Source organism: Moschus berezovskii, chromosome 6 (assembly GCF_049115385.1).
Source record: "Moschus berezovskii isolate FMDL1 chromosome 6, NW_MosBer_1.0, whole genome shotgun sequence".
Lineage (NCBI taxonomy): Eukaryota > Metazoa > Chordata > Mammalia > Artiodactyla > Moschidae > Moschus > Moschus berezovskii.
The window spans coordinates 112088093-112100196 of record NC_142465.1 but is presented as its reverse complement, the minus strand read 5'-3'; positions in this window follow the sequence as shown (position 1 = coordinate 112100196).

Sequence of the window (12104 nt, the reverse complement as noted above, 5' to 3'; positions counted from 1 at the left end):
GTAGGTTTCCTCACATCCTCTGCCGCCCGGACGTGGACCGGGAGTGCAGGCCTGGGGCAGGCGTGCGACCAGGCTGGGTCTTAAGGTGCCTCCCCGCCCACCCCCCGGGAAAGGAGCTAAACTTGCCGGGCCCCTCAAGTAAACCCTGAGTTTAGAGACCTGCTGTCACCCCTTGAGTCAGGGAAGGACAGGTCCTTCTGCTTCTCCAACACTCACAACGTCTGACGCGACGACAGACCCTCAGGGCACTTGAAGCTCATCACTGCCTGTGCAGGATCTCTGTGTTCTTATGGGGCAGGAGCGCAGGGGGAGACATGCAGACCTGCTGACCCCACACCAGGAACTACTCCTCTCGGCCCCCCACACGTCCCCCACACTCAACCTGGAGCAAAATCAACCTCCCAAACTGCAGGCCAACCTCTAAAACAAGCCTGCATATCCTTGTCAGTATTCAGGGCCGCTTCTCCAGCTGGAGAAAATGAAAGCCACAGAAAAATTTCCCAATATACTTGTGGTAGCAAATGGCTGATTTCTGAAATAAGCATTTTTTTTACTTGATTTGGATAAATAGAAAGCCCAGTCAGAGCACTGACTGTGCAAAGACATCTGGAAGCACGCTCCCCCTCAACCCCACCCCCTCGCAGTGTGGTTGGAAGGACGCCCCCGCCCAGCATGGTCCAACCGTCACCACAGGCTTCACTGGGCCTTTCTAGGTCAGCACCACGGTGATCAGGTTTGAAAACGAATTCTCCATTCTTTCCTGGAATGAATCGCTTTGGAAGTGACAGGCCCAGTTTGTTCAGAACATGGAGCCCCCTTCAAAGGGCTCTCGGAGGCGGGGGAGCTGAGTCCCTCTGTGTTTGGGGGGCAGGGGCTGCTTTGTCCAAAGGCCTTTCCCTGGAGGGTTCAGGAGGTGGACTGCAGGGCCACTTACACATAAACCCACTTTCCTTTACCCACCTCACCCCAATTCCGAGACCATTGCAGACAGCCCCCCTCCATGTTGTCGGCTCCCGACAGCCCTTTGAGGCTGACGGAATCCCACAGGAGGAAGGTGAGATGGGTCCCCGGGCTCTGGACTTTAACCCTGGAGACGGGACCCAAGTCATTCCTGCCTGGTGTGGGGACAGAACGCAGGGCCTTCGTCAGACGGCCTTGCCCTCAAGTCCTGGATGAGGGACCCCATCTCAGACGCTGCTTTTTCATTTATAAAGTGAAAGCTGTATGCACCTCTCAGATCCTCACTGGGATTAAATAGGAGTGACTCAGGGAACTGCCACCTCAAGCCATGAAGGCTAGAGGCATGGCCTCCATCCTGTCAGACGGAGGGCCGAGCTGGGATTCCCGTGACCTCGCCTACCGCCCCAAGGGGCACCACTCTGCCCTCTTCTCCCCTACTCCTCTATGGATGATGGGGGATAGCTCTCCTCACCCCTTCTCTTCAGAGGAGAAGCCCTGACCTTCAAGGCACAGCAACCCCATCCCCATGACCCAGCTGCTGCCGCTGCCACCACCCTACCCTCATTGCGAGGCCGGAAGAAAAAGAAAGTGTCAGTCGCTCAGTCCAACTCTCTGTGACCCCATGGACTGTAGCCCTCCAGGCTCCTCTGTCCATGGGATTCTCCATTCAAGATTACTGGAGTGGGTTGCCATTCCCTTCTCCAGGGGATCTTCCCGAGCCAGGGATCAAACCTGGGTCTCCTGCATTGCAGGCAGATTCTTTACCGTCCGAGCCACCAGGGAAGCCCTCACTGTGAGGCTGGAGGAGGAGACGCTGAAGGGATCTCCTGTCCTGGACCGTCTCTGCAGAAAGCGTGCTCTGCTCTTCCCCGCTCATCAGCATCCTCAGGAACATCCGGAGCCTGGCCCTGTGACGCCCACCCACCTGGCTGCCTCTGCGCGACCCCTGGCACCATCAGGGACTCCAGGCCAGGGGCCACATCCCCAGTACCAGGTGTCCACCTCTCCCTCAGACACCAGTCACAGCCCAGGGGTCCTGTCCCAGGACAGGCAGGAAGACGTGTGTCCTGCACAGGAAGATCTAGCCGCAGGCCCGCCCAGCCAGAGGGCACATCGGCCCGCACCAGGAAGGCCGGTGTTCCCGGTGCATAGCTGCTGGGGCAGGTGCTGTCACGTGAGGTTCAGGCCTCTGAACGCCAGTGTGCAGCTGATCTGGCCGGATGTCACCCAGACGCAGGCGGGAGGGGGAGTCCAGAACTGACCCGCGGAGCCCCCCGGGGTGGGGCACAGCATTGTCTCTACAACCCAGCTGCTCACTTCCACCATCAGAGCAGCCTCCTGCCTTTCCACCTGCCTGCTTTGTTCAGAGGGCTTCCCAAGTGGCTCAGTGATTAAAAGATCCGATGCCTGCCAATGCAGGAGACCTGAGTTCAATCCCTGGTCTGGGAAGAGCCCCTGGAAAAGGAAGTGGCAACCCATTCCAGTATTCTTGCCTGGAAGATCCCATGGACAGAGGAGCCTGGCGGGCTACAGCTCATGGGGTCGCAAAGAGTCGGACACGACTGTGTGACCGGGCACACACACGCACACACTCCATGCAGACCTGTGCCACCTCCTCCTTTTCAGAGAAGCCAGGTGCATCCCCGGCCTTGTTGCAGAGCCGTCTCCAAGGTCTTGTGTTGTCGGCAGCCCGCAGGCTCAGCAGCTCTGCGTCGTCGAGTCGCCTGGCTGCACAGGGGGCTGGGTCCCCAGCATTTGCTGAGTGCCTGGTTTTCTGGTTTCCGATGCTCAGCACCCTCTCTTACAATTGTAGGCGGAGTGGGGTGAGAGAGGTGGTTACAAACACTTGATATATTTACCTCAAGCATGAGTATCCAGATAGATTTTCACTAAACTGAGTTATGAGTAATGCCTCCCAACAGAGCCTTGAGAAAAGCACACAAATAAAAACTGTGTGCAGACTGTGGTCCTAAAACACCGGAGGGGAGGCTGAAAACCACGCATGGCCTACCGGCCCCCTGGTGGCAGCTCTGAGCACCATGCAACCGGCCGCCTGCGGGAGTTAACTGGGGCACTGTGGGAGGGAGGAGAGAATGTTCTGGAGGGTGAGAGGGGTGGGAGCCAGCAGTTGTGAGACAGAGGCTGCAGCAGCCACCTGGGGCAAGTTAAGGTGGGCTTCCCTGAGATTGGCAGGTGCTGGATGGACACGTGAGGGAGCGGTGGGACCTCTCAGGTCTGGAGGAAGAGGTCCCAGCTAGCTGAGCCCGCCCAGGACCCTGGAAGACATAACCCGACACCTGGGTGGGGGTAACGTTCTGAGGACCGGGGCGCCACCCAGCAGCCAGGTGGCCAGGCTCCATGTGTCGTGTGATGATGAGCCCAGAGATTTCAGGAGATGTCTCCTCCCAGCCCCTGTATCTTCCCTTGACCAGTAGCCCCGGAAAAGCCGTCCCTGTGTGTCTGCCGTGGGGACAGTGAAGCCGTCACTGGAGCAGCGCAGTGTTTCCTGGGCGGGACCCCGCCTCCTAGGGCAGAGGGGCTATGTCTCCGTGTGTTTCCTGGACAGGCCTCTGGCAAGCATGGCCCCTGCCCACCCGGGGTCCCCAGGGTCCTCCTGAGGGAGGAGCAACCACTTTGAAGTGGCCCCGCCAGTGGGCACCAGGTTCAATCAGTAGAAATGGGGTGGCAAGGGGCCTGGGACCACCCCCAACCTCTCCCCACTGCCCAGGCCCGGATGCCATTGGGGCCCTGCCTGACGTGAGTGCCTGGAGCTGGGCGGCGGAGGACGGAGCAGGGCCTGGGAGACCCACTTCTCTGGGGCACTGGGCTGTCAGCCATCTACAGACCTCATCCTGTCCTGGACATTCGCGTACCCAGTGGGAAACTGCGAGGGTGGGCTTGGTAACAGAAGGTAACCAACGCCCTGGGGTGCTCTCTGCTGTTCCTGGCCCCGGCAACCCAGCATCCAGGTGCCGCTGTGGCCACTGGTGCATGAGTTTTGGTTCAGAACTCAGGAGTCCTGGGGGACTTCCCTCCCCCCTCCCCCCTCCCCCCAGGGAGCAGAGTGATCATGTCCACAGCACGACGACAGGTTTAGCCCCCAACCTTTGGGGAGTGGGAGTTGGCAGCAGACTGAGGTCCTTTCTGAGCTGAGGCCAAGGGTCCCAGACTGCAGTCCTCTCTATTGTCCAATCGTGTCCGTCCACGGGGAGACCGCATGAACCAGGCTGCTCTGACCCCGAGTGGTCTGGCCACCGTCCAGACAGAGGCCAGGCATGGGCGTCCTAGGCTTACTGGACAGGTGATCTCTGCCCACATCGCCGTGTACACACACTGGTCACCCAGGAGGCTCAGAGCTGCGGGTGAGCAGCTCCTCAGGTCAGGAGGCCGAGCCCAGGCCTGGCTCTGTGGTTCGTCTGCTCATCTCTGGGTGGAACTGACCCAGGCCCCCAGCCACAGCATCCCCGTCAGTGAGGGTTTGAACCAAACGTGGCCTCGTTTAGCTCTGCCCGCCTGCCCCGTGTCCTCCGAGGGCTTTCCTTTCTGGTTAAGATGTAACTTCAGGAAAGGTCAGCCCCAAGCTGACCAGGGTGCCAGTGACACGGTCCCCACCGCCTCTGCCCCGGGACAGGGGTCTTTGAAGGACACTCAAAGACCAGTGGCTTTGCTGCCAGTGTTCCCTCTGAGGGGTCACTGGGCAGGTGATGGGCCTTTCCCTGCTGCCTTCAAGGAGCAGCCAGGTCATGTGTGGACCACGACAGCCACGCGGCCCTGCCTGCTTCTCCCAAAGGCCCTCAAGCTGAGCTGGAGGCTGCTTTGAGACCCTGGCCAGAGGCCAGATGGGAAAGAAGAGAGAGGACCTTGTGAAGATAAAGATCCAGTCTTGACGCCGGACGCCACCTGGTGCTCTGGGGACCTCCTCCGCCACCCCTCCCCCAGTCCCATGCTCTCCCCGCACCCAAGGGCACGGGCATTAGTCAACCTTCAGAAGTCAGTGTTTATTTATAAAGCTGCTACTGCTGCTTCTAGCGCCTGAGGGCATCTTACAGGCATTAATTAAGGAAGGTTCCCGAAAGCCTGGGAGGGAAGGGAGGAGGGGCCCCGGATCAACAGGGACCAGTTCTCCAGCTGGGGCCTCCCTGTGTTTCCCTGTAGCTTCTCAGTCTCCTCAGGACATGCACACACGTGCACGCACATGTACACGCATGCACGTTCACGCACATGCACGCACGCATGCCACAAACATGCCCACCATGTTTGCGTGCACGCCCATCAGCCCACTGGCATCCTTCCTAACTTCCCATCCTACCCCTGGCCGGATCTCCTGAGCCTCCCCGAGCAGTGACCCCTGTAGTCTGACCCCACTGCCCAGGGGGGAGCCCCACAGTCACCCCACACCCCTTCCAAAACCCACTCTGGAAGCCCCTTTCAGCTCCCGTCCCCTCCCTCGTGGTGGGGAGGTTTTCCTTGAGGCCAGAGGGTTGGGAGTGGAAGCCCAGGACTACAAGGGGGTTCAGAACCCAGCAGCCGCTGGAGTGGCTCCTGGGGTGCACGGCAAAGCGCCCCAGGATTAACAGCAGGGTGGATTGTCTGGGGTCAGCAGGCCGGAAGTCAGGCTAAGATGCCAGCAGCAGTGGCTCCTTCTGAGGGACAACTGGTTCACGGCTACTCACCTCCGGTGGCTTCCCGCAATCGACAGGTGTTGGGGCGGATGGGAGGGGGGCTTCTCAGAGCTCAGAGGCACCATCTGGGCTCTGCTCCCCCCTCACGCAGTGTTCCCCCTCCCCATGCCTCTGCCCCAGTGTCCCCTCCAGAAGGACATCCGTCATGGAGGATGAGGGCCATGCTGCTCCACGAACTCCGAGTGAGGTCATGTCCACAGGTCCTGGGGGTTAGGACTTCGGCTTGCAAACCTGGGTGGGGGCACCATTCAACCCTCACAGCTGTGTTTCTCTCCCGAATTTCATGCAGCTCCCGTGCTCTCCTCCACACTCGCTTCTTGTCTGAGAGGTTGGTTTCGAGGGCCTCTGAACTGCCGGACCTGAGGCGGGCCTTCGAGGGCATCCAGGCAGCGCTGCTATGAGCACTTCTGTACGTGGCTCCTGGTGCAGGTCTGCGCTTGTTTCTGAGAGCGGAGGGGTCTCCAGGAAGCAGCCCCCTTCAAGATAGGCTGCAGATGGTGTCCCGTGACTCCCCACTGCAACAGCAGCTCCTCCGGTTCTAACCCGTCCCCTCTGACGTGGTGTCAGGTGGTCTAGCTTGTGTTTCCCAGGTAACCCCAGGTGTGGAGCACAGGTTCTGCACGTGTGGTCCTGGCCGTGCACACGTGGTCTTGGGGCCACACTCGAGCACTTTCTTGCCCTCTTTTCAGTGTGGGTTTGTCCCCATTCTATTTGCGTCCCCATGGCGTCTTTTGCTGGACAGAGAGATGCCTTCTTAGTCCACTGCCTTTCAATCTTCTAATGGTGCATTTTGACACAATTATAAATGCTCTTAAAGAAGCCCAAGTTATTAAATTTCCTCTTACAATTTAGTGCTTTTTGTGTTTTAAGAAATCTTTGCCAAGCCCAGGGTGTGTATTTTTAATTTACGTCAGTGCAATCATGTTACAAATTCTTTCTTCCCACGAGAACTGTTTACACTTTTCATCCTTCGCCGTCTGCACATGGAATCTGCCGTTTTCAGTCAACCCCACAGCCCCTCACCCTGCGCGCTCCCTGCAGGCACTCCTGTGTCGCACTGGACGCTGCTGCTGGGGGTGGAAGCGCCCAGTCCAGGGAACCTCTGTCCTCACACTGAGCGGCTGCTCAGAACGTGGTCCCCGGGCTGACCCCCTCTTCCCTCTGCAGAGGGCAGCACAGCCAAGGGGGTGCTCCAGGTGCCGGGACCACCAGGCAGAAACCTGGACCCGCGGGCCTGGGACTCAGCCTAGGCTCCCTGCAGGGCTCTGGTCTGCAGGCAACCCCAGGAGCGCTGACTGGGCACTTGCTGTGCACCTGTGCTGACTGAGAGCTGGGACAGCAGCAGAGCAAACAGGGCTCCTCTGAGAGGGGAAGGTGAGCAGCTGACGAGAGAGGTGGGCGTGATGCCCAGGCGGCCGCGCTCCCCTCGGTCGGAGGTTTCTCGTGGGTCCGCCTCCTTGGCAGCCAGTGGGCTTCCCGCCCCCGCCCCCAGGGAGTCCTGTTATCCTCGTGGCTCCAAGCTCCCAGCCCCCATAGAGCCGGTGTATGACAGGAGGGTTTGCTGGGTCCTGACAAGAGAAAATGAGAAGAAACGGACAGGGAGGGGGAAGCAGGGGTTTAACAGATGGGGAAAGTGAGGAGGGTCCCAGATGGCTCGCAGACAAAGTTGCATGGGATGTGGCTTCTCCAGGGGACCAGGCATGCATGCTCGGTAAGTCACTTAGTCGTGTCTGACTCTTTGCAACCCCATGGACTGCAGCCCGCCAGGCTCCTCTGTCCATGGGATTCTCCAGGCAAGAATACTGGAGTGGGTTGCCATACCCTCCTCCAGGGGATCTTCCCAACCCAGGGATCGAACCTGTGCCTCTTATATCTCCTGCATTGGCAGGCAGGTTCTTTACCACTGTGCCATCTGGGAAGCCCCCAGGGGACCAGGAGGCCCCCCACGAAAGGAGAGATCAAGGCAGTGAGCCAGAAGGACAAAGAGCACAGGACCCAGAGGCCGGTGGTCATGGTCGAGTGAGCCTGCAAACACCTGGCTGCAGAAGCCCTGGGCGCCCCCCTCTCGCTGCCCTCCGCCTTCCGCCCCCACACTCTCCCCCTCCCGCTCAGGGGAAATGAGGACACGGCTTAGGCTAAGAGGGATGAGCCTCTAGCTGCACTTCCCAAAATTGCCGAGAGGCTCCCCCGGCACCAATAGCTAGCTGCCTGTGCTCGCTCACGTGTGGCTCCCACACAGCTGCTGACGCTCAGGGTGGGCAGAGGAGCTGCACGGCCGCCCCCACCCAGGCCTCCCCCCTACTCACCGGGGATGTGCCATGGCACCCTCCCCATCGAGGGCAACTGGCCTGCCGATCGGCCGTGGTGTGAGGACAGTGGCAGGACGGGAAGGGCCAGGGTGGCTGCAGGACCCCGTGATGAGAGGACCCTGCAGAGCTCGGGCAGTGAGCAGGGATGAACCCACACAGTCCTCCAGACCCTGGGCCTCATCCTCTGTGGGGGGTGGAACTGAGAGCCAAAAAACCAGGGGTGTTACTCTCCCTTCCCACTAGAACCTCTGCCACTCTTTCTCCAGGTAGAATCAGGAATCCCTTCCTCGGAAGCACTCAAGGGCATCGTGGACTGAAACTCCAGTCCCCTCTACCCCAGGCAAGACCTGGGACACCCCACCGGAGGACACTGGCCGGTGAAGTCGCCTCCTCCTTCTTTCCTGAGCACAGGGTCTCTTCCTCAAGGGGCGGGCACGCCAGCTCCCCTGAAGGCATCCTGGGTTGGAGGGTTGCCCGTCAGTCAACGCACAGGAAGAGAACTTACATGTGAACAGTAACAGAGGCTCTTTCCAGTGCCAGCTCCCACGCTAAGAGCTTGGGCAGAACCTCATCCATGCTCAGGCGTGTCGCAGGTACACTGTCCGAGCAACACCCGGTGATACCAATGCCAGCCCCAGGTGAGGCTCTGGGACTCGTTAGACCCGAGGTTGGTGACCGTCCCCCTTCCATCTGTCCAGCCCATCTTATACCCCTGGGCGACCGTGTCGCTCACTTCCGGCCAGTATGTCAGAGCTAAAGTCTGCCAGTAGAGGGGGCCAGTGAGACTCTAGGGAGAATGGGGACCTTCCTGCTAAAAAGTATAGAAGCATGTGGCAAGGCCCTTCTCCTTTCTCCTGCCTTGAACTCATATGTGATGTCTGGAAGGGCAGCAGCCATCTTGTGACAATGAGGTGACAAGTGTGAGGATGAACACAGCATACAAAGGCGGGGAGAGTGGAAAGATGAAGCACCCAGACCCTGGCTCTGCTGATGGTCCTCGTTTGTTAGCTGGGCTTCCTGTTACCCGCACTGAATACATACTTGCCCTACACAGACAGGGAATGTCATCTCTGTTCCACAGACAAGAAAAATGGGGTGCCCTGAGTGACAATGCTGAAGAAATGAGTTAGAATTCAGACCCAGAACCCAGACACCAGAGCCTGAGCTCTTATTGCCTATGAAGTCTGTTAAATGAGTTGTTTAAGTAAGATTGCAAGGAAAATGTTTGTTCTATTTAAAAGGATAATTACAGGCTAATTACCAATGAGTCCTGCCTTCCTATTAAATTCAGTGCAGTGGCCCCAGCTCGAAGGACCCTGGCAGTGGTCACTTGAATCACTCCTCTCCAGAGGATCTGGGACGTACCAGGCTGAGCAAATGCAAACCTTGTTGTGCGGCCAGAGCTCAGGGCCGCCTGGGCGGACACCATGCCCGAGCCCAGTCCAAGCCACCCAGTCCAAGAAGGAGCTGAGGCCACAAGGGGAGCCTCTGCCCTGAGTCCCACCTGCAGTTACAGGCAAAGACCATGCACCAGTCCTCCAGCACTTTCTGGAGCCCTCTCTTCTAGCTGCCACTCAAGCCCACTCGGTCAAGGTTGGCAGTGGCTGGGAAGACAGAGGCTTTGGGTTCCCTCTGCGTCCCCTCAGTGAAGCACAGTCCTGTCCTGCCCCCGTGGTGCTGCTCAGCCTCTACCCTGGACCATGTCACCTTCCCATGTGTCACCCACAGCCCAGCTCTGAGCCAGCCCTCACTTGTGGGTGCGGGAAGAACTCGATGGCTGGCAGCTGGTCTTGTTTCCCCTTGTGGTCTCTCTGTGCTGCTCCTGGGGCTGAGAGAACATGGAAATTCACTAAGTTCTTTTCCACCAAGTCCCCCCAGCTCCCCAGGCCCCTCAGGGCCTCCCCTTCTCCTTTCCCTCCCTCTAAACACACTCACTTCCTCTACTAGGTATTTATAGACCCAGCAGGTCCCCAAGGGGCCTCTCTGGGCAACCGGCTGCCTGCCTGGCCAGGCTCTAATGAGCCCACACCTGCTGCCCCGGGCTTTGAAGGGTCCGAGACTATACAGGCAGAAGGTGGGGGTCTGGTGTCCCACAGTGCCAGCGCCAGCAAATCCAGCTTGACACCAGGGTGATCCTGGGCCTGTGACCTGCATCCCAGGCATGGTTCCTGTAACTGGAGGGTGGTATGGGGCTGGAGGAGGTGCATGGCAGTTAGATACACAGCACCCTGCTTCCTGGCCTTATTTCTCTGTCCTCCTCCCAGGTTAAGAGTAAGATTGGCCATGTGTGATTAAAGGCACTGGGAATCTGAGCCCGAACTCTCCTGGGCCAGAGTCTCCAAATCTCCAGAAGCCAGAACCAGTGCCTTGTAGCAGTGAATGTTTTAAATGAGAGGCAGTCTCTGGGGGTCCAAGCAGGGGTCCAGACACATGGCTCTGCCCAGGGCAGCTGCAGATGTGCCCCTCTCTCCAGCTTTTAAAAAACCCACTCACCATCTTAACCATTTCTAAGTATACAGTTCAGTACCACTAAGTACCCTCCAGTATTCTTGCCTGGAGAACTCCATGGACAGAGGATCCTATCGGGCTACAGTCTATGGGGTTGCAAGAGTCAGACACAACTGAACAGCTATCTCACACACACACACACACACACACACACACACTCACACCACCATGCGAGTATCTCCAGAACTCTGTATCTTCCAAAACTGAAACACCGCCCTCACCAGCACTAATCCCCCAGCCCTGGCATCACCCTTCTACTTCCTGTCTCTCTGACTCTGACTCCTCCAGGGGCCTCTTACAAGCGGAACCACACAACACACATCCCTCTCTGTCTGGCTCATTTCACTGAGAGGCAGCGTCCTCAAGGCCCCTCCATGGTGTAGCAGGTATCAGAGCTTCCTTCCTCAAGGCTGAGCCACGTCCCACTGTGCGCACGGCCTGCTGTGTTTACCCATCATCTGCTCATGGTGATTATGACTGAAGCTGCTCGGAGTGACAGCTCTTCCTGTAGGACAGCTCAGTCCATCCAGGTTCTCAGGCCGGGGATCAGCGCCCACTATGTCCTGCTAGCGAGACTGCAGTGCCCGAGGTTTCCCCAGGACCCTATCCACCTCTTTGTAAACGTTGTTGTTGTTGTTCAGATGCTTAGTCGTGTCCGACTCTGCGACCCCATGGACGGCAGCACACCAGGCTTCCCTGTCCTTCACCAGCTCCTGGAGTTTGCTCAAACTCATGTCCATCGAGTCAGTGATGCCCTCCAACCATCTCATCCTCTGTCTCCCCCTTCTCCTCCTGCCTTCAATCTTTCCCAGCATCAGGGGCTTTTCCAATGAGTTGGCTCTTCACATCAAGTGGCCAAAGTATTGGAGCTTCAGCTTCAGCACCAGTCCTTCCAGTGAATATTCAGAGTTGATTTTCTTTATGATGGACTGATTTGATCTCCTTGCTGTCCAAGGGACTCTCAAGAGTCCTCCCCAGAACCACAATTTGAAAGCATCAGCTCTTCGGTGCTCAGCCTTCTTTATGGTCCAGCTCTCACATCCATACATGACTACTGGAAAAGCCATAGCTTTGACTATTCGGACTTGGTTGCCAAAGTGATGTCTCTGCTTTTTAATACGCTCTCTAGGTTTGTCATAGCTTTTCTTCCAAGGAGGTAGCGTCTTTTAATTGTAAACAGTCCCTTTAATAAACATTTCCCAAGTCAATTCAATTGTCATCCCTCCCTTCCAGGGCCTGTCCGATAGAAATAGGGGCAAAGGCCAAGCAGTGCCATGGAGGGGGCTCAGGCCCCTCGTGGAGCTGCTGTGGGCCTATGGTGCAGCAGCTGGCAAGACACGGGCCTGGGAGGAAGATGGGTCAGCTGGTGATGGGTCTGGGACTATGGGACAAGTGTTGACTTTTACTCTCATAGAGGTGGGCAGCCATTGGGGCCTCTGAGCAGAGTGATGTGGTCTGACTTATGTTTTTAGAGGGCTTCCAGGGATTTCCTTGGCAGTCCACTGGTTAAGAGTCTACATTTCCACTGCAGGGGGCACAGGTTCAATCCCTGGTTGGGGAACTAAGATCCCATGTGCCAGAAGACCTGGCCAAAAAATAAATAAAAATTTAAAAATAAAAAAAGTTAAAGAACTCAGTTTCTGGA